This window comes from Brachionichthys hirsutus, chromosome 6 (assembly GCF_040956055.1).
Source record: "Brachionichthys hirsutus isolate HB-005 chromosome 6, CSIRO-AGI_Bhir_v1, whole genome shotgun sequence".
Taxonomy (NCBI): domain Eukaryota; kingdom Metazoa; phylum Chordata; class Actinopteri; order Lophiiformes; family Brachionichthyidae; genus Brachionichthys; species Brachionichthys hirsutus.
Window position 1 is genome coordinate 14,621,155 of NC_090902.1, and position 24,888 is coordinate 14,646,042.

At 44.5% G+C, this 24,888-nt stretch overlaps 1 pseudogene; it reads left to right on the forward strand.

Annotated features, from left to right (window-relative positions):
- Nucleotides 1–24,888, forward strand: part of LOC137894663 (general transcription factor II-I repeat domain-containing protein 2-like) — a 120,114-nt pseudogene that overhangs the window by 89,865 nt on the left and 5,361 nt on the right.

The following is a 24,888-nucleotide window of genomic DNA, read 5'->3' on the forward strand; positions in this document are numbered from 1 at the left end:
CTTGGGAGATCTATTTGGTCTATCCAGGTACGCCTTTGCAGGAGGAGTGTTTACCATGAGCACACTCCTTTGGGCTTGCTGGGCTGCATCATGGAGTACCGTCAGATGTTGTTCTTTGCAGGTACTGCAAGGTCTCTTGAGGGTGCAAACCTCAGGCTTGTGAGATCGTCCACACTTCCAACACCGCTGTCCGTCCGTTAACCACCTCATAATCTGGTTTGTGTTGAGTTTCTTGAACTCTATGCAGGCACTCAGGAAATGCTCTGTATTGTTGCAGTGGGGACAGTATGGTTTGGGTTTGGATAAGGACTTCAGGGGTGCGGGCCGTTCTTTAAAGTTGTGGTCGTCACTGGCAGTGAGGAGGAAAGTGGTTGGCTTCTCATTTGGTTTGTAAGAGGGACGATAGTCCTTCTTCGGTGGTTGGGGTGCTTCATGGGCATAGAGTGAAGCTGCTCTACCTGCTATGCGCTTGGCTTGAGATTTCATCTGTAGCCAGGAGCTCAAATCAGGTAAAGTATAAGTTAGGTCAGTACCTGTCCGAAGAATACCTTGGTTTAGACAGTATTCCACAAACCCGTCACGATAGCTTGGTGGCATTTTACTTAGTAATCGATCGACATGAGATCCACATCTTAGTTCGTAGCCATTCTGTCCCTCTAGGGTCTTAAGCATGCCAACTAGCGACTGGATGGATAAGGCGAATGCATCAAATGCTTCAGAGTCTCCAAACTTAAGGGCTGGGGCATTCAGGATAGCACCTAGTTCACTTTGGACGAGCTGACGGGGTTGACCGTACTTGTCTTGCAGAGCCTGCATGGCCATCGTGTATGGCCTTGGATCGTGCATGTAGGCCTTAGCTAGCTGGAGCGCACTCTGTAACTTCAGGTGTCCAAGGAGCACTTGATATTTGTACTGCTCGTTCAGGTGCAATTGGTTGTTCAACAGGTTGTCGAGCGCCATCTTCAGTAAAGTAAAGTCGCTTTCTTTACCACTTTGGAAGGAGGGAATAATGGGTTTAGGAATGCCATAGGACGAGGTATTGAATGAGAAGGCTGCCTGTGGCTGAAGAGGGCCTGGTTGAGGCAGAGCTGCAGTAAAGCATGATGCTGTCTGGGCTGGGTAGGTGAATGCTGAACTGGATTGGTAGTGAAATGGATGATCGGGACGTGAGGTCGTTGCAGGGGGAACAGCCGAATGTAGCAGTGGAGGAAGTGATGAATACTGCACCGGAGGCGGGGCCGCGCGTAGGGCTGGAGTTGGAGCTACAGGTGCTTGGGGTGACGCCGCGCTGAGCGGTGGTGTCGATGCTGCACGGAGTACTGGATATTGGGCCACAGGTGCTGGAGGCTGGGTTGGACTCACTGCAGGTGCTGAGGGTGGCGCCGCGCTGAGTGATGGTGGCGATACTGCATGGAGTACTGGATATTGGGCCACAGGTTCTGGAGGCTGGGTTGGAGTCACTGCGGACGGAGACACAGGGTGGCCTACCTCGCCATAATATGATGGACATGGTGAAGGTTTGGTGTCATTAGGTTCCTGTGTTTTCTCTTTAAGGAGAGAAGTAACCATCTTAGCTAGCTCCAGCTCGTTCACACTTTTCTTTAGCTGTCGTCGCTTTTCCAGCTGTCTGGCTAATGACTCTTGCTTTCTAGTGGCTTCCTCTTGTAGCTGTTGGGCCTCTTTAGCTTGAGTCCGAAGCCGCTGAAATTCACCTTCAACGTGTTGATCCTCCTCCATTTGCTGCTGTAACTCTTGAAGCTCCATTTCCTTCGCTCGCTCTTCGAGCTGAGCTGTTTCCAGTTCAGAGAGAACATGTGTGGGGAACCTGCTCATGGTTGAGTGGGATGACCGTGTGGACCTGGAACTGGAGCTCCTCAGAGATGAGCATGTTTTCCTACTGTGTGACTGTTGGGACGAGGGAGCCCGTTGTGTGGTGTGGGTTTGTCCCATTGAAGGGAGAGTTGCAACCACATAGTCATTCAGGTAGGTTGGAGGGTGTCGCTCTCTCTGCGAAGTTTGTTGGGTTTCAGATTCATGCTGGATATCTGTGGGTTCCATACCTTGATTGATACTCTACTCCGGCTCGAAGGACCATAAAAGGAAGAGAGGGTTGTCTTCCGGGAATGCTGGTGGTGTAGAGTGGCAAGGTGTGATGGAGGAGTGTCCCCATTAAAGGACACGGATACAGATGTCCAACTTAAGGTCGTTTATTTGGCTGTGGTCTGTAATAACACAGTAACAGACATAATTATCAACAACTCAACGGTTAGAACAAAGGACTGTATTTACAACTCGGCGACACTAGCATGCACAGCTAAACGAGCACACATTAACACAATGTGCACATTCAACTTCTAATAAATAGCTGTAATTACACTAACCTTCCGGCATGTACGCACAGCGCTGAACTGAAGGAAGTAAACGTTATCTGTTAAGACAGACAAGCCACGGTAAAAGGGCGTTGTTCCGTGTGTGGAAAGTGAAACTATTTCCAGCTCCGACGCTGCACGGAGATATGGTGCATTCAATGGCGTCGGAGAACCATGGTGCGTTCACGAACGTGGGATATGTGACGATTTACGTCAGAAATGAACAATTGTCGACTGAAATAATATGGGCTTTCTAACATTACCAGAAAAGTCCCTCATGTGGTCCCGATCAAAAAACACAATCGTAACCTTGTTGTTGTTTTTACGGTGTTGCCGTGGCGATGGCAACCCCTCCTATGGTGAGGGGTCCGACGCCAACTTTGTCGGACAGCCACGAAATTCGGTACAGACATGCGTCATGTCAGGGCAAAAAAAAAATGTATTATGGCCACGCCCCCAGACACACAGGAAGGCGGCCATATTGGATTGAAACTTAAAAACTCCTGATGGCAGAATGCCATATAATCCAAATACCGATTTGACTAAACTGTGAGCGACTCATGCAGCTCAAATCTAAACACTTGCGAAGCACTCAGGACAAAAGCGGCGTGCGTCGGCGGGTCAGCTCAACGGCCTGTCGGCCGGCGAGGGCCTACAACGCCGCTTGCGGCTTTAATTCTTCTTTATTCTTTGTTCTGCTGTTTAAACGGCAATTTGACCCCCTGAACATGCTCGAAAACTCACCAAACTTTGAACCAAGCTCAGAACCGGCGAAAAATTAATTATTTTATGTGTTTTAAAATTGGGCATGAAAAAGTGGCGCGTCAGCGCCACCTACAAAAATCACAATGCATTGTGCCTATGGGGGGTCCGACGCCAACTTTGTCGGACAGCCACGAAATTCGGTACACACATGCGTCAAGTCAAGGCAAAAAAAAAAAAGTATTATGGCCACGCCCCCAGACACACAGGAAGGCGGCCATATTGGATATAATTTTAAAAACTGCAGAGTCAGCGTTTGCACACACACACACTCCAATCCAAACCAAATTTTAAACACTTATTGACCCTTCCTACCTGGACACTTTAAAAGGGAAACTTTGACAATCAGCCTTACAGCGCCCCCTAGAGAACAATAACAAAAATTGAATGGGAATTAAAAGAATACTTTGCCAGAAATGATTGAAACTTACCAGAAAAGTCCCTCATGTGGTCCCGATCAAAAAACACAATCGTAACCACGTTGTTGTTTTTACGCTGTTGCCATGGCGATGGCAACCCCTCCTATGGGGAGGGGTCCGACGCCAACTTTGTCGGACAGCCACGAAATTCGGTACAGACATGCGTCATGTCAAGGCAAAAAAAAATGTATTGTGGCCACGCCCCCAGACACACAGGAAGGCGGCCATATTGGATTGAAACTCCTGATGGCAGATGGCCATATAATCCAAATAGCGATTTGACTAAACTGTGAGCTACTCATGCAGCTCAAATCTAAACACTTGCGAAGCACTCAGGACAAAAGCGGCGTGCGTCGGCGGGACAGCTCAACGGCCTGTCGGCCGGCGAGGGCCTACAACGCCGCTTGCGGCTTTAATCTTCTTTATTCTTCTTTGTTCTGCTGTTTAAATGGCAATTTGACCCCCTGAACATGCTCGAAAACTCACCAAACTTTGAACCAAGCTCAGAACCGGCGAGAAATTCATTATTTTATGTGTTTTAAAATTGGGCATGAAAAAGTGGCGCGCTAGCGCCACCTACAAAAATCACAATGCATTGTGCCTATGGGGGGTCCGACGCCAACTTTGTCGGACAGCCACGAAATTTGGTACACACATGCGTCAAGTCAGGGCAAAAAAAAAAAAAAATTATGGCCACGCCCCCAAACACACAGGAAGGCGGCCATATTGGATTAAAACTTAAAAACTGCTGAGTCAGCGTTTGCACACACACACTCCAATCCAAACCAGACATTAAACACTTATTGACCCTTCCTACCTGGACACTAGGGAAACTTTGACAATCAGCCTTACAGCGCCCCCTAGAGAACGATAACAAAAATTGAATGGGAATTTAAAAAATTGTTTGCCAGAAATGATTGAAACTTACCAGAAAAGTCCCTCATGTGGTCCCGATCAAAAAACACAATCGTAACCACGTTGTTGTTTTTACGGTGTTGCCGTGGCGATGGCAACCCCTCCTATGGGGAGGGGTCCGACGCCAACTTTGTCGGACAGCCACGAAATTCGGTACAGACATGCGTCATGTCAGGGCAAAAAAAAAATGTATTGTGGCCACGCCCCCAGACACACAGGAAGGCGGCCATATTGGATTGAAACTCCTGATGGCAGATAATCCAAATAACGATTTGACTAAACTGTAAGCTACTAATGCAGCTCAAATCTAAACACTTGCGAAGCACTCAGGACAAAAGCGGCGTGCGTCGGCGGGTCAGCTCAACGGCCTGTCGGCCGGCCAGGGCCTACAACGCCGCTTGCGGCTTTAATTTCTTTATTCTTTATTCTTTATTCTGCTGTTTAAACGGCAATTTGACCCCCTGAACGTGCTCGAAAACTCACCAAACTTTGAACCAAGCTCAGAACCGGCGAAAAATTAATTATTTTATGTGTTTCAAAATTGGGAATGAAAAAGTGGCGCGCTAGCGCCACCTACAAAAATCACAATGCATTGTGCCTATGGGGGGTCCGACGCCAACTTTGTCGGACAGCCACGAAATTCGGTACACACATGCGTCAAGTCAGGGCAAAAAAAATAAAAAATTATGGCCACGCCCCCAAACACACAGGAAGGCGGCCATATTGGATATAATTTTAAAAACTGCAGAGTCAGCGTTTGCACACACACACACTCCAATCCAAACCAAATTTTAAACACTTATTGACCCTTCCTACCTGGACACTTTAAAAGGGACACTTTGACAATCAGCCTTACAGCGCCCCCTAGAGAACAATAACAAAAATTGAATGGGAATTAAAAAAATACTTTGCCAGAAATGATTGACACTTACCAGAAAAGTCCCTCATGTGGTCCCGATCAAAAAACACAATCGTAACCACGTTGTTGTTTTTACGGTGTTGCCGTGGCGATGGCAACCCCTCCTATGGGGAGGGATCCGACGCCAACTTTGTCGGACAGCCACGAAATTCGGTACAGACATGCGTCATGTCAGGGCAAAAAATATATATATTATGGCCACGCCCCCAGACACACAGGAAGGCGGCCATATTGGATTGAAACTCCTGATGGCAGATGGCCATATAATCCAAATAACGATTGGACTAAACTGTGAGCTACCAATGCAGCTCAAATCTAAACACTTGCGAAGCACTCAGGACAAAAGCGGCGTGCGTCGGCGGGTCAGCTCAACGGCCTGTCGGCCGGCGAGGGCCTACAACGCCGCTTGCGGCTTTAATTCTTCTTCTTCTTTATTCTTTATTCTTTATTCTGCTGTTTAAACGGCAATTTGACCCCCTGAACATGCTCGAAAACTCACCAAACTTTGAACCAAGCTCAGAACCGGCGAAAAATTAATTATTTTATGTGTTTTAAAATTGGGCATGAAAAAGTGGCGCGCTAGCGCCACCTACAAAAATCACAATGCATTGTGCCTATGGGTGGTCCAACGCCAACTTTGTCGGACAGCCACGAAATTCGGTACACACATGCGTCAAGTCAGGGCAAAAAAAAAAAAAAATTATGGCCACGCCCCCAAACACACAGGAAGGCGGCCATATTGGATTGAAACTTAAAAACTGCTGAGTCAGCGTTTGCACACACACTCCAATCCAAACCAAATTCTAAACACTTATTGACCCTTCCTACCTGGACACTTTAAAAGGGAAACTTTGACAATCAGCCTTACAGCGCCCCCTATAGAACGATAACAAAAATTGAATGGGAATTAAAAACACACTTTGCCAGAAATGATTGAAACTTACCAGAAAAGTCCCTCATGTGGTCCCGATCAAAAAACACAATCGTAACCATGTTGTTTTTACGCTGTTGCCATGGCGATGGCAACCCCTCCTATGGGGAGGGGTCCGGCGCCAACTTTGTCGGACAGCCACGAAATTCGGTACAGACATGCGTCATGTCAGGGCAAAAAAAAAATGTATTGTGGCCACGCCCCCAGACACACAGGAAGGCGGCCATATTGGATTGAAACTCCTGATGGCAGATAATCCAACTAACGATTTGACTAAACTGTGAGCTACTCATGCAGCTCAAATCTAAACACTTGCGAAGCACTCAGGACAAAAGCGGCGTGCGTCGGCGGGTCAGCTCAACGGCCTGTCGGCCGGCGAGGGCCTACAACGCCGCTTGCGGCTTTAATTCTTTTTCTTCTTTGTTCTGCTGTTTAAACGGCAATTTGACCCCCTGAACATGCTCGAAAACTCACCAAACTTTGAACCAAGCTCAGAACCGGCGAAAAATTAATTATTTTATGTGTTTTAAAATTGGGCATGAAAAAGTGGCGCGCTAGCGCCACCTACAAAAATCACAATGCATTGTGCCTATGGGGGGTCCGACGCCAACTTTGTCGGACAGCCACGAAATTCGGTACACACATGCGTCAAGTCAGGGCAAAAAAAAAAAAGTATTATGGCCACGCCCCCAGACACACAGGAAGGCGGCCATATTGGATATAATTTTAAAAACTGCTGAGTCAGCGTTTGCACACACACACTCCAATCCAAACCAAATTTTAAACACTTATTGACCCTTCCTACCTGGACACTTTAAAAGGGAAACTTTGACAATCAGCCTTACAGCGCCCCCTAGAGAACGATAACAAAAATTGAATGGGAATTAAAAAAATACTTTGCCAGAAATGATTGAAACTTACCAGAAAAGTCCCTCATGTGGTCCCGATCAAAAAACACAACCGTAACCATGTTGTTTTTATGCTGTTGCCATGGCGATGGCAACCCCTCCTATGGGGAGGGGTCCGACGCCAACTTTGTCGGACAGCCACGAAATTCGGTACAGACATGCGTCATGTCATGTCATGCCAGTATTATGGCCACGCCCCCAGACACACAGGAAGGCGGCCATATTGGATTGAAACTTAAAAGCTCCTGACGGCAGATGGCCAATGGAAATTATGTCACATATCACCTCAATGCAGATTTGACTGAGCATGGCTCCTGTTTGCACATACAGACTCCAATCTAAATCAAATTTTAAAAACGTATTGACACTTGTCTCTGCTTCTTACTGTTGCCATAGCAATGGCTGAAATACTGACATGACTTCAGATACACTTCTGAGCAATGCAAATTGTTGAAAGTTACTCAAAACTAAAGCCTCGCAGAGTAATCTGTACCGATGCTGTCCTTCAACATAGTATTATGGTCAGGAGCCTTACAGAGTGATGATTACCGGTGCTGTCCTTCAACATAGTATTATGGTCAGGAGCCTCGCAGAGTGATGCGTACCGATGCTGTCCTTCACCATAGTATTATGGTCAGGAGCCTTGCAGAGTGATGATTACCGGTGCTGTCCTTCAACATAGTATTATGGTCAGGAGCCTCGCAGAGTGATGCGTACCGATGCTGTCCTTCACCATAGTATTATGGTCAGGAGCCTTGCAGAGTGATGATTACCGGTGCTGTCCTTCAACATAGTATTATGGTCAGGAGCCTCGCAGAGCGATACGTACCGATGCTGTCCTTCACCATAGTATTATGGTCAGGAGCCTTGCAGAGTGATGATTACCGGTGCTGTCCTTCAACATAGTATTATGGTCAGGAGCCTCGCAGAGTGATACGTACCGATGCTGTCCTTCACCATAGTATTATGGTCAGGAGCCTTGCAGAGTGATGATTACCGGTGCTGTCCTTCAACATAGTATTATGGTCAGGAGCCTCGCAGAGTGATGCGTACCGATGCTGTCCTTCACCATAGTATTATGGTCAGGAGCCTTGCAGAGTGATGATTACCGGTGCTGTCCTTCAACATAGTATTATGGTCAGGAGCCTCGCAGAGCGATACGTACCGATGCTGTCCTTCACCATAGTATTATGGTCAGGAGCCTTGCAGAGTGATGATTACCGGTGCTGTCCTTCAACATAGTATTATGGTCAGGAGCCTCGCAGAGTGATACGTACCGATGCTGTCCTTCACCATAGTATTATGGTCAGGAGCCTTGCAGAGTGATGATTACCGGTGCTGTCCTTCAACATAGTATTATGGTCAGGAGCCTCGCAGAGCGATACGTACCGATGCTGTCCTTCACCATAGTATTATGGTCAGGAGCCTTGTGGAGTGATACGTACCTGTGCTGTCCTCCAACATAGTATTATGGCGTGCTGACCAAGCCGATTTCCAACTCAAGGCTGTCGGTCCCGCAGCAGAACACGGGAATAGAGCAGCGGAGAGAGAATCCAGCATTAATGAATCAATGGAGGAAGAGGAGGAAGCAAGAAGAAGACCTGCAGCAACTCTTCTCCTGCGATCTGCAACTACGTGCTCCGATCTCACCAATACTGTCTAAACCCAAGTGAATCAAACTAACTCAGAGCTTGTCATCATCATCCCAGGTGGATTAACCAAAGAACTCCAACTGTTCAACGTTAAACTGTGAGCTGCGTGGGAGCGTTGAATGACAGAAGGCAAACACATTCACCAAGACAGGGAGGCGATGCCGGGCGAGTTTTATCTTGAGAATAAGTCGACTTATGACTGTTTTGTTTCGCTTAATGCACCTTAAAACCCGGTGCGCCTTTTGTATGGAAAAAAAACACGTTCACTGATGTTGCGCGAAGTTGAGCCTTATAATAAGGTGCACCCTACGGTCTGAAGAATACGGTATATATATAATGTTATGCTATTAAAGTGACAAAGAGGTGTGGTCCTTGAGGAAGACGTCTCTCATAATTATGGTGCACTGTGATTCGGCCAACTTGGACTGCTGCCGCCACGATCTGGCAATGGAAAAGCGGCATTGACGGCCCTTTGAGTCTGTTCGATGCCACTGGGTCTTGGTTCTCCTGGTTTTTGAGCACAAATTTGAATCACCGAGACCACCAGCACAGAATTTTTAAATTGATTTTGAAATAATGTATTTTGGGGAGAATAGGCCGCCTTCATATTCTAGAATTGAATGTCATAATTTCAAATGGAGGTCAAGTATCAATACAACTCTATGGTGGAAATGTAAATGAGAACATTCTCAAATGCTGCACCTGATGATTAGACCTTGGATATAAAAATATTTATTAATTTGGTTTCAAGTCCTTTCACCTGACCACAATCATGTTTGTATTTTTTTAAATTCTCTCCACTTTTGAACATCTTTGAGAAAATAATATATCCTTAGGATCAGCACTGGAATTAGAGATATCAGCCATGAACCAAGCAACATAAATTGCCATTTTGACAGTTACCATAGTTATGCTATAGACTTTCTACCTGCTCAAACTGTTGAGCAGCGAATTTACCTTACTTTAGAATGTTGCAATGTCACACGAACGCAACAAATTCCCACTTTGATACCAAAATATGGCAGACGCCTTTTAACTGTAATGTCCTTATATGGAGATACTGTATACCTGCTTTATGGAGTGTATCTCATATTTTGCAGAATAATGCCAACTCAATCTTATAAATAAAATTAAAACCCACAGTACAATACAATATCAATAATTCCAGTACAACTCAATTATTTAACTCAATTCAATTTTATTTATATAGCACAAGAACATAACAGAACATTATGTCAAGGCACTTTAGAGGATGAACAGGGAAAGACCTGCAGAGAAAGACAGAACCCAACTTGACCCACAAGAGCAACGGAGGCAAGGAAAAACTTCCCTTTAACAGGCAGAAACCTTGGACAGAACCTAGGCTCATGGTGGACGGCCATCTGTCTGGACCGGCTGGGTTGAGAGAGACAGAGACAGACAGAGAGACCAGCCAGAGAGAGAGACAGAGAGAGACAGACAGAGACAGAGAGACACAGACACAGAGAGACAGGCAGAGAGACAGACAGACACAGAGACAGACAGACACAGAAAGACAGGCAGACAGACAGAGACACAGAAAGACAGGCAGAGAGACAGACAGACAGAGAGAGAGAGACACAGGCAGAGAGACAGACAGACAGACACAGAGAAACAGGCAGACAGACAGAGACAGACAGACACAGAGACAGGCAGACACAGATGGACAGACAGACAGAGAGACAGAGACAGACAGACACAGACAGACAGACAGACACAGAGAGACAGAAAGACAGACAGACACAGACACAGATAGACACAGACAAAGAGAGACAGGGACAGAGAGACACAGACACAGAGAGACAGGCAGAGAGACAGACAGACACAGAGACAGACAGACAGACAGAGACAGACAGACACAGAGAGACAGACAGAGACAGAGACAGACAGAGACACAGAGACAGGCAGACACAGACGGACAGACACAGACAGACAGAGAGACAGACACAGAGAGACAGGCAGACAGACACAGAGACAGACAGGCAGAGACACAGAGAGACAGGCAGACAGAGACAGACAGAGAGACACAGAGAGACAGACACAGAGAGACAGGCAGACAGACACAGAGAGACAGGCAGACAGACAGACACAGGCAGACAGACAGACAGACAGACAGACACAGACAGACAGACAGACAGAGGGACAGGCACACAGACAGACAGAGAGACAGACAGACACAGACACAGAGACAGGCAGACAGAGACACAGAGACAGGCAGACAGACACAGAGACAGACGGAGACAGACACGACAGAGACAGAGACACAGACACGGAGAGAGGCAGACAGACAAAGACAGACAGACAGAGACACAGAGACAGGCAGACAGACCGACAGAGACAGACACAGAGACAGACAGACAGACAGACCGACCGAGACAGACAGACAGACACAGACAGACAGCACGAGAGCGGCATCAGGTGCAGACAAAAACATAATATATAAAATATATGCTGCTGAACAAGATACTGAGTAACGATAACTGCATCATAACAAATCATAATCATAACTTACATATAAGTATATTAATAGACATTGTTAGAAAAATTACGATGAATGTTATAAAATAATACATTTGCTGTTAAAGGACACTTTGTACAAATACATTGCAATATTGACATCGTTCCAGTGGACCTGTTGTACCAGTCATGGGCATCTTAACAGGGACATAAGACTTTAAAGACAACAAACCCTACAGTATGTGTGCACGCATCACTGTAGGGCACAAACATCCACAACCACTAATAAAACCACAACCACTAAAAAAACCACAACCACTAATAAAACCACAACCACTAAAAAAACCACAACCACTAAAAAAACCACAACCACTAAAAAACCACAAACTCACAAGACCAAAACTTGATGCAATAAATATCTAAAAATGTGAATAAACTGAAATTCCATGATCCATATTCCAACCAGACACACACACTTAAAATGTACAATATAACCACATTAAAATACATGATCAAAGTCAATTAATAATAAATAAACTATATACCATGTTGGCAAAGGGTGACAAACCTGAATGCTCAAGAATTGTCAGAGAAATCGATGCTTTGAAGGTCATGATGAAGAAGCATGGGAATGACAAAATTGTGACTGACCAGCCATTTATAAGAAAACCCATGTGATGAGTCTGTACAACAACACTTTCCATTTGATTAAAACGCAGCTAATCTAAGGACGCCATTTCTACGCATTTCCCCTTAAAAGAACAAACAATCCCTTCATGGTCGCTAAAGTAGGTTGGCATGACTGAACAGTCTATCTCATATTGACTGGAATTTAGGTAGCAATGATCAATTAATGTCCCCCTCTCAGTTGTGGGAGATGTGACATATTGAACATAACCTCTTTCTAACATGAAATTGCAGAGACTTGTAGATTTCAATATGTCATCATTAAAATCTCCCATCACAGCCACAGTGGCACAATGTGAACTCAGCCAAATCAAAAATCTGTCTAAATTATACTTGAATAGAGACATGGGATACGACGATGGGCGGTAAACTACTGCGATGATGATTTGGTGCTCTGCAAAACAATTGACTATACATTCTAAATCCATATCTTGTACTGTGATTTCATAGTTAAGCCTTTCATCACAGTACATGCCAACTCCACCGTACTGTTGGCCACGGAGACTAACCAGTGCTGCGTTGTCGTTGCACTGGTACGAAACACTGCGGGGACGACTGTGGAAATTATAGCCTTCAATGTGGCAACTTTGAAATGAAGAATCTTCAGATAACCATGTCTCTACGACAGCAACACAGTCAGGCTGCAAATGCTGTGTGTGTGAAGCCAAATCTGGCACATGCCGTACTAAACCTTGTACATTCATGACAAATACTGTCAAAACATGTGCCTCTTGTCTCTGCCAAAGTAAACTGTCAACCATGAAGGGAGGCAAGCTCTCCAACGCACCTTTAATTTTGTCATTGCAATATATGGCCTTGTCGGAATAGTCTTGAATCACTAGACCCTCTAAACTCCGAACGCGGCTCAAGGCCACATACGCCTGACCTGGGGCAAACACTTTTTTAAGGGACACCACAGCTTGATCAACGGTTACACCCTGTACTTTATGAATTGTACACGCCCACGCTAGTTTGAATGGAAATTGTCGACGAATTTCACCGCGCTTATTAGCCTGTTCTTCCTCTGGTCCTATGCGGGTAGAACCAGTTAGGTCTGCAGGGGTACGGGTCTGCTTCCTTCTGTTGGTACCTACTCTGTCGTCGTCAAATTTAACCCAAATTGCTAAAGGAAGCTTTTTGTTTTGAGGGTCTTCTACTATGTGTGTAACGATGCCACATACCCCATTTACTAGGCCATCAGAAACGTCTATATTTTTAGACAGCATCACGCGTGCATTAACGCCAATATATAGTGACTCCACCAAACTAGCTTTTTCAGATTTATGGAGACACAGATGACCTGGTATTTCTTTTAATTTACCTGTGTTCTTATCAATACCAAAATCACGGGCATCAATGTTGATGACATCAGAACACACACTATGAAGTTTCCTCAAATTATAAGTCTGCACGTGATCCCTCCTTGAAAAAATGTGCAGCACGTCGGGCTCTTCGCCTGTTTCACGACGCTTCAAAATATCTCTGTCATTTTGGAGCATGGGTGTCCCTTTTGAACGCACTCTCAACCGATTTAAGAGCTCTGCAAAACAGCTGTCCTGTTGCCGAACAATCTTTTTTAACTCTGCAACTTTAAACAGATCTCTAAAAAAATTAATGCCCACTGTTTCTTTGAGCAAAATCTCACCCTTCACTGGAGGTAGCTGATAAAAATCCCCAACCACAATCACGCAAATGTTTCCAAATTTTACTGATTTAGGTGTCTGTTTAATTTGACACAACCGACCCTCAATGTGCATAAAAATCTTTTGGTCAACCATCGAAATTTCATCAACAACTAAGATGTGAACGTCTATGTATTTTGCGCGCAGCGTATTTAGCCTATCTTCTCTCAGGTTTTTATACTGTTTTGTTGGATTTACGGGAATGCCAAATGTCGAGTAGATAGTAGCCGCCTGTAAATTGTATGCTGCGATCCCTGTTGGAGCCGTTAATAAAACACTAACATTATCAGGACCGTGGCAAATAGGGGCCAACAACCGCGATGCCTCATACTGAATGGCCCTGATGAGGTGACTTTTCCCGGTGCCTGCGCCTCCTGTAATAAATACGTGCAAAGGCTCAGGATTATTACCAGCTACCTCTTCTAAGCACCATTGACGTATTTTGTAAAAAATGGACAGCTGTTGCTCATTCAGGGTTCGCACAAGTGCGAGACCGTCAGCACGACTCATCACATTTGTTCTCTCAAAATGACTGATTTCTTCACGTTTTAAAGCCAAGTCAGGGATGGGCTCTTGGTCATGCTCAGAGAGGACCTCCTGTAACACCTGTTTAAACTCCTCCTTCGACTCCAACCTTTCAACTTCCAGCTCTGGGCAGAGATGTGCCCATGCTTCTTCCAAAATGTCTTCACAGCCCATTTTCTCTTGGATCTCATCCAGATCCTCATGCTCCACTTCATAACGAAGCCTATTTGAAACAACAATCGCCTTAACAGAATGTACAGACCCATCACTAAAACGCACCTCCCCGTTTTCATAGAATTGTTCATATGTTTCAAATGGAGCCAGCTTAAGGTCGTCTTTAATGCGATATGGTAGAAACAATTGTAGGATACTCAGATGGAATAACTCTGGATCTTTCGTCTCAGAAAACCGCGCATATCTAACTATCGCTGGCTTGGTCCGTATTCTTTTAGCTATCGCGCCTAATGAATTTTGTAACCGAATTGCATTTTTGCACTGTTCCGTTTGACCAAGAACGCGGTACTCTGATACAAAAGTAGCGATGCACATATCGTTAAATGTACGGTTATCAGGCCTACTCTGATACCTATCTATGATGTTTGTCATCCATATATTGTCTGATGACTCGTCCTGTATCTGACCTATGGGTTTGCTCAATCTAACTATGTTATTTCCTGTTGGAATAAATTCTACTTTCCGCGAAAACTCTTTTAGGTGCATGTTTGTGGCGCGATAGACTGCTTCCTGCGCAGAGACATCCCGATTATGCAAATAGACGCTCCCTAACTTTTTCAATGCCTCTTGTGCACTCAGATTTCCTTTGGACGCTTCTTTTTGCGCATTACCCAAGAGCAAACCCATCTCCCGCTCTGACTTGGATATGTATGAAACAATATAAACTATGCAGGCCCATGCATCAACCACAAACTGAATATCCATATTTGCATTCCAAGCATCCAACAATTTCGCATTGTAATTATTAATCCAAATTTCTTTAATTTCCCTTTTTAACACTACATGTTTGTGACCACCTAATGCCTGATAGACCGATTCAAATGTGTCCTGATTTAAGCCAATAGCTTGAAACAATGATTCCACACTATCAAAAGAAAGATCTTCATCTAGCGTAGCTTTTTTAATTGAACTCAAGATGGCGACGGCTTGCTCCCTCTCCATTATCTGTGGTTTTTCCGGGTCTTTTTCCTTTTTGAGAAACGTACGCATGGACGGAGGACGTGGGAAATTAAAGCGACACGTCTTGTTGCCTTTTTTGCATGTTTTGGAGTGACGTTTGGAATGCTGCTGCACCGAAGAAACTTTCTCTAATAAATTTGGGTCTGAGGGTAGTTCGCAGGAAACGTATTTATCCACAAATAGAACTACCTCTTCGTCTTTACTCACACCAATCTTTGGAGCGTCTTTTATCCAAAAGAGGGCGTGTACGTGTGGTGATCCACGCTGCTGAAATTCTACACGATAAAAAAGATCAATAATTTCGCCAATTGGATGATCAGAGGATTTAAGGATTTTGTTCAAGAATTTATGCCAACGCATGTCAAACATTCGCGCCGCAGTTACGGGGTTATGACGTAAAAGATCACACCTCTCTGCCCAATTTAAATCTTCAACTCTCCTGGTACTACCTTCTATTTTTAATAACGCTTTCATGAGATTTTGCCAACGCAGATCTGCTGAACTAAAGGAACAAAACCATGTTGGAAACCTAACTGGCGCACCATTGCGATTAAGTCTTTTAGTGTGGCTTGCCAGAATGGGGGCGTGCCTCTAATAGGCTTCATGAAACGAAAACCATCATCAAATTGTAACAGATTTTCCAAGTTTTCTTTATCTGCAGCAGCATTACCCGAGCCCTGACCCGCATGTCCCTTTCGCAAAGCTATGGAGACCTTTGACACGACCTGCTCCACTTCCAGCATGTACAGAGCCATGAACAGAAATTTGAGATTCCGCGCAAATCTCCCATCTGCATGCAAAAGCCTGTTAATAAAATATCGACGCAAAGTAATACGAACAGGCCTTTGCATGTGAAATGTGTTACGCCCAAAGGGGAACTCTCTGGGGAAGCATTTTGCTTCATTCTCCTCATCTGTGAGCAATCTAACTGGACTGTTCCCTTCCGCCGGAGCCAAATTTAATACACCCTGGAAGAAGTGGTCAAGGGCCTCTTGAGCTATATCTATCGGCATAAAACATGTATCCTGGAACATGCAATGACGCTGCCTATCATGGAGATGCTCATCATCCAAGTCTTCTTGTTCCCGTTCCCCCTGTCCTTGTTCTCCCCCTTCCTCCCCTGCATTGACTTTACCTGTTTGCTTCCCCCCCATCTTGCCCTGCGCTGCCTGTTCTTTTCCTTGTCCCGACACACCCGTATTTGAAGCTTCATCTTCTTGCCTGGTGAACTCATTGACCCACTCCTCATCAAATTCAATATCTAAGTAATACCGATTATTAGCTTTTAGAAACGCAATCGCTCTCCGAATCCGATATGTGTCTACAAATTGATACTCATAATGGCCTTTATAAGTAAGTTTACGCTTCAATTTCACAGGCAATAACCAACCGTCCATGTTACGACGCGGCAACAACTTTGTAGACTCTACAATGTTGGCAGGTACACAGGTCACAGGACCGTGCACCCCCCCTTGACCCCCTTTTGGCAAAGCATGCATTTGCAAAAACACCATATTAAGGGCGACTATATGTTGTTCTACGGTGTTCAAGCATGCAAGTTCAGGAGGAATGTCGTCTAATTGTAAATTGTTCATTGAGCATTCAGCTGGCATGTCACCCTTTTTCACTTTGGAGTTGCATGTGTAGCAGATCCACAAACTCCCTCTACAATGAGACAGCAGGCACGGTGATGGACAGCCACTGTCACACGTATGCAAATAGGCCTCTGAGATACAAACATCCGCAACAGCAGCAGATTTGGGATCAACCATAAAGTCATCTTTTCTACAAGGTAAGACTTGGTTGAGAAACAATAATTTAAAGCAAACACAACAGATGTATTCTGGACCGTTTTCAACATCCCTCAAAAATCGCTCCTTAACCAAGTCAAAGTTATCAGCTTGTTTTTGTTTATGTTCTAAATCATTTTTAGATTTCTTGATACTTATTGCCCTTTTGTTTTTTCGATACTCCACACTGTCTCGATATTTCTGCTTACTTGCTGCCTTTGTTAGCAGCTTGTGTTTCTGTCTGAATTTCAAATTGTCCCTGTATTTCAGTTTGAACGCAGCTCTCTTATTTTTTTGATACTCCACATTGTCTCGATATTTCTGCTTACTTGCTGCCTTTGTTAGCAGCTTGTGTTTCTGTCTGAATTTCAAATTGTCCCTGTATTTCAGTTTGAACGCAGCTCTCTTATTTTTTTGATACTCCACATTGTCTTGATATTTCTGCTTCCTTGCTGCCTTTGTTAGCAGCTTGTGTTTGTGTCTGAATTTCAAATTGTCCCTGTATTTCAGTTTGAACGCAGCTCTCTTATTTTTTTGATACTCCACATTGTCTCGATATTTCTGCTTACTTGCTGTCTTTGCTAGCAGCTTGTGTTTCTGTCTGAATTTCAAATTGTCCCTGTATTTCAGTTTGAACGCAGCTCTCTTATTTTTTTGATACTCCACATTGTCTTGATATTTCTGCTTACTTGCTGTCTTTGCTAGCAGCTTGTGTTTCTGTCTGAATTTCAAATTGTCCCTGTATTTCAGTTTGAACGCAGCTCTCTTATTTTTTTGATACTCTGAATTATCTCTGTATTTCAATTTGAGCGCGGCTCTCTTATTTTTTTGATACTCTGAATTATCTCTGTATTTCAGTTTTAGTGCGGTACTGTTCAGAATCTTTATTTTTTGTCTATAATTTACATTTTCTTTGTATTTCTTGTTACGTGTTTCAAGCACCGTCTCTTTAAGTGTGTCATATTTAGTTGAAATATATTTTCGTTTTTTCTTTTGAATGTACTTGGAATCCCTATTACCTTGCACATTACTTTTTTGCTTTGGACTACCATCAGCTGAGGCATTTATCTGTCTAGATCTAATGTTGTAACCCACAAGCTCATCACTAATTTGGCAGCATCCATAACAGCTGTGGGTCTGTGGGTTTTTGACGCAAGTGACTACTTCATAATGAATATTGTTAATATTTTCCAGATAAATGCCATGTGTAGACAAAGGCCTGTTAGTACAGCCAAATTTAAGCCAACGTCCATCCATTAATGTATAGATATCAATGCCTAAAAAATCTGCTGTCGCTTGGATCTCAACCTCAGTGGCCCATGTGTTTACTTTACGCATATTTGTATCGCTAATATATTGGACCACAGATGAGTAGTCATTGCGCAAAAGTGTTTTGTATTGTAAAGGATTATTTTCCAGCTGTTTAACGACGGCAAGTCTAATTTTCCTATGATTTTTTTGCGTGCCACTAATAGCCTGTGAAATCGAGCGAAAGTAACAATTACCGTCGGGAACAATTTTGTCATTTGTACACGGCGCACCTAACGGTCCAATGAGACCAATTGTTTGTGGTTCTGCTACAGCAAATCTCTCGTAGTCAATTTTTAGATTTTTACACAGCGCCCTCCAAACAGTTTCCCCAAGTGTGCCAAAATTATGGGTTGTAGTGCTGGCGCTGGAAAACACTACATCAAAATCCACATCAGATTCACAGTCGTGCTTTGCCTTTTTAAGTGTGTGTGCTTGATTGGAAACAGATGATGGTTCAACCTCAACTGACCTTTCACACCCTGCCCTTTGGGCAGAAGTATCACGAGTCTGAGGTTTAATTGCCTCAGATGCATCACACTTCTGACCAACAACTGTAATGACCACACCTGTAATTTCAAATTCCTTATATTTATCATGAAAACATCCCGCTAGCTTGCAGAAATGACCGTACAAATCATCTATGCAGCTAAAATACACCACCACACTTTGACCATATTCTGGATCTACCATCCCTGTAGCACTACGCATATGTGAATCTACAACTGCGTATCTGCCTTTGTCTTTAATGACAGCAACAGTGTTGCCACACATTGTAAATAGACATGTGTTGTAGTGCCCCAACATCTGTTCTAACCCTGCATTTAATGTAACCCAAGTACCCGATTCAATGAACTCATGCTCAACTACACTTGCAGCCCCATTAACTGGCTGACTGAACTCAAACTCATACAGCTGACCTTCGATAACTGACTCTTTGGGCAAATCGGTAGCAAGCAAAAACTCATGCCCATGAGTCAAGTTGTTATCCCTAAGCTCGGTGTACATTGCATCACCAACTTCCAAAGTCCTGTCTAAATCCCCTTGTCTCCATGCAAACACACTAGAAGCCATATGCCTACCCAAAGCAACTAAAGCTATCGCTGCACACTGCACACCACTGTATCTAAACTTCTCATGACCTTGATGGAAGCTACCCCTAAGGCAACTCGGAATAGAAACTACCTCCCTGTCCTCCCTCAAAATGTTGCTTGCTACAACGGGACTATCAATCTCCATCATTTCAGCATCACGGCCACAAAATGTCACTAAACTCTCATTATCGCTACCATCAGACAGTGCACAACAAATGTAAGACCTATCTTTGTCCCCGTTGTCAGAAGCTCGCTCCTCATGGGCAGTCGGTTGAATTCTGCGACAGGGCGAAGGCTGACTGGTCGACGAGGCCACGCTGGTCACCTGCATGATGCAAAAACACATGAGAATCAGTCAACTCTCAAAGGTAACTTAATCTGACACTTTTGAGTAGTTGCGCTTTTAAAACTGCTACATAACAAGTAAAGACAACTCACCTGGTCCACGACGACCACTGGCGACGGTCCCGATGTCAGCTCCACATCACCGAACTGCAGCTGCATGAAAAAATGGCCTGTGTTACACATAATTCTACAAAAGCTCATAGTATGATGATATTTCTAACAAAAAATGTGTGCACAAACCTCGTCCTCCAGGAAGCTGTCCCGGATGACGACGCCAGAAGTGGGAATATTTCGTGTCAGCTCCAAAACCTAACATACAATATTTATTAACACTCAAATATTAAAATGTACCATATTGGCCCGAATATAAGAGTGTTTTTTGCATTTAAATCAGACTAAAAAAGCGGGGGTCGTCTTACATTCGCAGTCTAGACACACTAGATGGCGCCAGACATCTTTAAAGCGAATGCTGAACTTCACTGTTTAGGCCGAGGAACGAGCCTCTTGGAGTGCAAAAGAACAAATATTCTACTCTGCTTTCTTGAGCCTCTCGTGGGCTTCTTTATTGAAGGACTTACAGTGCGCACAGCAGAAAAGAAAAGAGAAGAGATAACGAAAAATGGAGAAAGGTAGCAACAATCTGGAGAAAAGTGGGTCGAAGATCGGCCAGGTTAACCGGCAGCTGAAGAGAAGTTATGATGGAAACTTCAAGATGGTGATAAATGAGGCAGTCTTCAAACAATTGCAAAGCAGCTCTGAAATATGGTGTTGTTATAATCACTTGTTTCAGATGTAATTATTTTCTGTATAAAAATTGAATTTGGTTTTCAAAAAGTCTTTTTTCAAACTTGAGTCTTGAAAATGGGGGGGGTCATCTTATATTCGGGCCAATACGGTAAACACTTATTCAGCGGGAATAAAACTGCACAAACCAGGTCCTCCTCAGTAGGCATGAAGCTGCCAGTTGACCTGCGTCTCAGTCGGCGTCTCATTGGGCCAGCATGTTGGCGACGCCTCCGCTTAGACGTCTAAAGACAATAAATCACCAAAGCAGGTTACATTCTCTGCTCAAAAGAGAAAAGGTACATTTATTATAAGATAATTATAAGATAATTACCCTCTTTCCCGAAGGAAAGGAGGCCAAGCCCTCGACACAGCCGCCGTGAGATGGAGAGATGCGCTCCATTGCCTCCAGTATCCCAGGGGAGAACCTGCGAGGTGACAGGGGAAAGGAGAAAGCAGTCTCCACCTCACTAACCTTATGTGCCCCCAGCAGTTCCTTGGCACGCGCAGGGGAAAGCCGATGCTGAGTGGCAACATGTAACACAATGAATTTGTCAATATAATGCAACTCAAACAATAATACTTTAATATAAAATGGTACCGGTCGCTTACCTTGAAGTCCTTTCCAACCGCTGTCCACTCAACTGGCGGCGGGGGCGGCGGCGGGGGCGGCTGGAATGCAGTTGGAATACGACGTCGCTTCCTCTGCGGCTTCGGTGTCTCCTCCTCGGACCGGGCCATCCACCGGCAGGGTTTTTCCTTGGTTGGTGCTGACCGGAGCCGGCGAGGAGACACCAGGGCATCGGGTGCAACAGGGGCAATGGGGGCAATGGGAGCAACGGCGGCGTATTCCACCTGCATGTCGCAAGCCTGCCCCAGCAGCCGGACAAGGATGCCCATTCCAGAACTGTCACTAAGATGTGTCTGAAAGACACCATTCACCTACGTTAAATTAAACAACTTTCACAAAATGATGTACTTTTAGAAGATAGTGTACTTACGCCATCCCTGGCCCACAGCTCCCTGCGGGTCAGAGGGAAGTGCTCAGCTACAGTGATGTAGCGGAGTCCTAAAATAAATAGACACCCCCCCACACACAAAAAAAGAACAAGTTAAAGTATGTAATATCCTCAGAGAGACAAGTGAACACAGTAACATTACGTTCACATACCCCTGGCAGCCGAGACACGGCGGTATTGATCCCGATGAAGCGTCTGGATCTCTGCGTCAACACTCAGCCGAGGTGGAAAATCCAGGACACAAACCTATAAACAAAACAAGTGCAACCATGTATAACTTGTAAACAAAGCACCGTTAACACAAGGAGAATGTAAAACACGCACCGTAGGCCAGCGACGACAAACGTGGTCCAGGAGTTGGCCAAACTCCTCGGCAGCCTGGTGGACCGTCTGGTGAGCCGTGAGCCCATTGCCAGTGGCCATGACAACCACTACATCGGGCACTGTCAACCACAAAAAGGTCAGAGGTTAAATGTGTTGATAAACATGATCAAGTTAAATATGTTGCTAGTACGGTGGCTGCTACTGTACCCACCTCGGTCGAGCTCGGTCGCTGCCAGCTCCGTCAGGACGTCGCGAGCACGTCCTCCAGGTGTCGCACTGATCCCGAAGGAAAAGCGGCTCTCCGGCATCGGCACGTACCCATCCACGACAGCACGCAGGTGAGAGTTCCCGATGAGCAGAGCAAACTAGGAAAAAGAAACAACCATTGGTGGCTAGTGTCCTTCATAGCTTCCAGAACAATACATTTTATGAAAATTAAGAACTTGCCTGCTTGTTGGGACTCTCCACGGGGATGACCAGTCGGTGCTGCCGTCCAGACTTCCCAATTGGCCAGGTACGGACCCGGTGCCGAGTTCCAGTGCCATGACCTGCGTAGACACAAGTGAAAACATTCACTGTACAACAAACAGAATTCATCTTACAAAAATAGGTCACAGAAATATACTAAGATTAACTTACAGGAACCGGCCTCGACAGGTGCTTGGCTAGGAGGAGGAGCCGTGGGAACAACTGCTCCCTCGAAAGAGCAGGCATCGGAGAGTGAAGGCCACTCCCCGAGCTGCTCCACAGAGGGAGTAGACTGTCCCGCCGGTAGCTCGGCCCTCCGCGCCGCAGCAAAACGCCTGCCCCCCTTTCCACGCGCCACCTGAAAAGACAAAAGCTGAATGCTGACTGATTATCATGATAAAAACCTAAAAAAAATCAGTTAGTCACCATCTAGCCACAGAAAGAAGGCTCCAGAAAACACACCAACATAGTCGCCTTAGTCATGTGAATGGACACTGCATACCGTAATTCAGTCCACGTTAAACAGCTAGAACGATTTCTGAAAGATTATTTTTTCCGTTCATGAAGCAGAACAGCCAGACCAGACCAATACTAAACCAAGTGTGGCACATAAGCATTGAAAATTTCCACTAAAAACAGATGTTTAAAGATAGATTTGTACACATCGATGCGGGAATGCAATGCAAGCCCTCAAATGTACATTAATATCACACTGTTGAGTTGACACGCTTTTGAAACTGCTACATAAGACATCAACTCACCTGGCCAGTGAAGACTACTGGTCCTTTCCAGGGCTTGGTAAGTGACCCTCCTGCGGTCACTCCCACATCATCCGACTGCATAAACAAATGGCATGTGTCACACATTATTCCACAAATTGCCATAAAATGATGAACATATGTATTGTGTAATACAGATGTATTAAGATGGCTATAGAAATATAGAAACCTGGGCTTCTGCAATAAGAGACACGGAGCTGGTTGCTTCGGTCCTCCTCCGCGCCACAGCAGAATGCTTGCGCCCTTTTCTTCGCGGCTTCTGAAAATAAATAAGGTGAATGCTGAATAATTATCATGGTCAAACCTAAATAAATTAAGTTAGTCACTGTCTCGAAGCACAAAGACAGAAACCATAGAAAACGCACCAACATTGTAGCCTCAGTCATGTAATGGACACTGTGTCGCCATGAAAGGATTCAGTCCACATTCAAAATCAGTGCCATAGTATGATGAAAAAACTTACAATTCATCAAGATGTATTAAATAGCCATAGAAATATACCTGGTCCGCCGCACCAGCAGGCAGAGGGCTGGTAAGTGATCTGGATGTCACCCCCACATCAGCCTGTTCCAACTTGGAAAAATAAAAAGACATGCATAAATGTCTTTGAAAGTTTCAAAAATATTTGCGCAACATCTTTGAAACACCCACCGGGCCTTTCAGCCACTCTCCAAGCTGCAGTGTCCTCTTCTGCACAGCAAGAGACCGGTTATACCCCTTCCCGCGCGGCATCTGAAAAGACAGAAGCTGAATGACAATCTTGATCAAACCTACATTTAGTTCGTTGTTGTCTACACAAATTTGAGTTCTAGCATGCTAACATGCTAAGTATTAGCACACACATGTATACACAGCGAATTAAGTCTGACAGTCCATTTCATAACCTTTGGCAAGAATTAGCATCCTAGCATTAGCGTACTAATAATTAGCATGTTGGCATATGAAAAATCTAATTACATAACATAACAGAACCTCATGTTATCATTAGCATATGTTAACATTAGCATATGTTAGCATTAGCATATGTTTTCATTAGCATATGTTAGCATTAGCACATGTTAGCACTAGCATATGTTAGCATTGTGGCTAATGATAGCAGGGCAGAATCACAATTTAGCCGTGGTTCAGTCACATGATGTTGAAAGTACTTTCCCAACTTGGATTTATGTACACCAAATTCATAGCTTTTACTGACACTGAACCAACATTAGCATAAAAAAACAAAACCCAAAGACATGTAGACATAGCAAATTCATTCCGACAGTCCATTGCACAACCTTTGACAAAAGTTAGCATGCTAGCATTAACATACTAATCACTGGCATGTTGGCATATTTGAACTCAAATTAGATGCAATAAGAGAACCTCCTGTTAGCATTAGCATGTATGTTAGCATTGGATCTAATGCCAACATGGCAGAATCACAAAGAAATGGTTCAATCGATGAGGGACACATATTATGCTAATCCAATACTGTATACTAAACTGGTGATTTTTTTTTGTGATTCTGCCATGTTAGCATTAGCCTGTGTGCATCTGA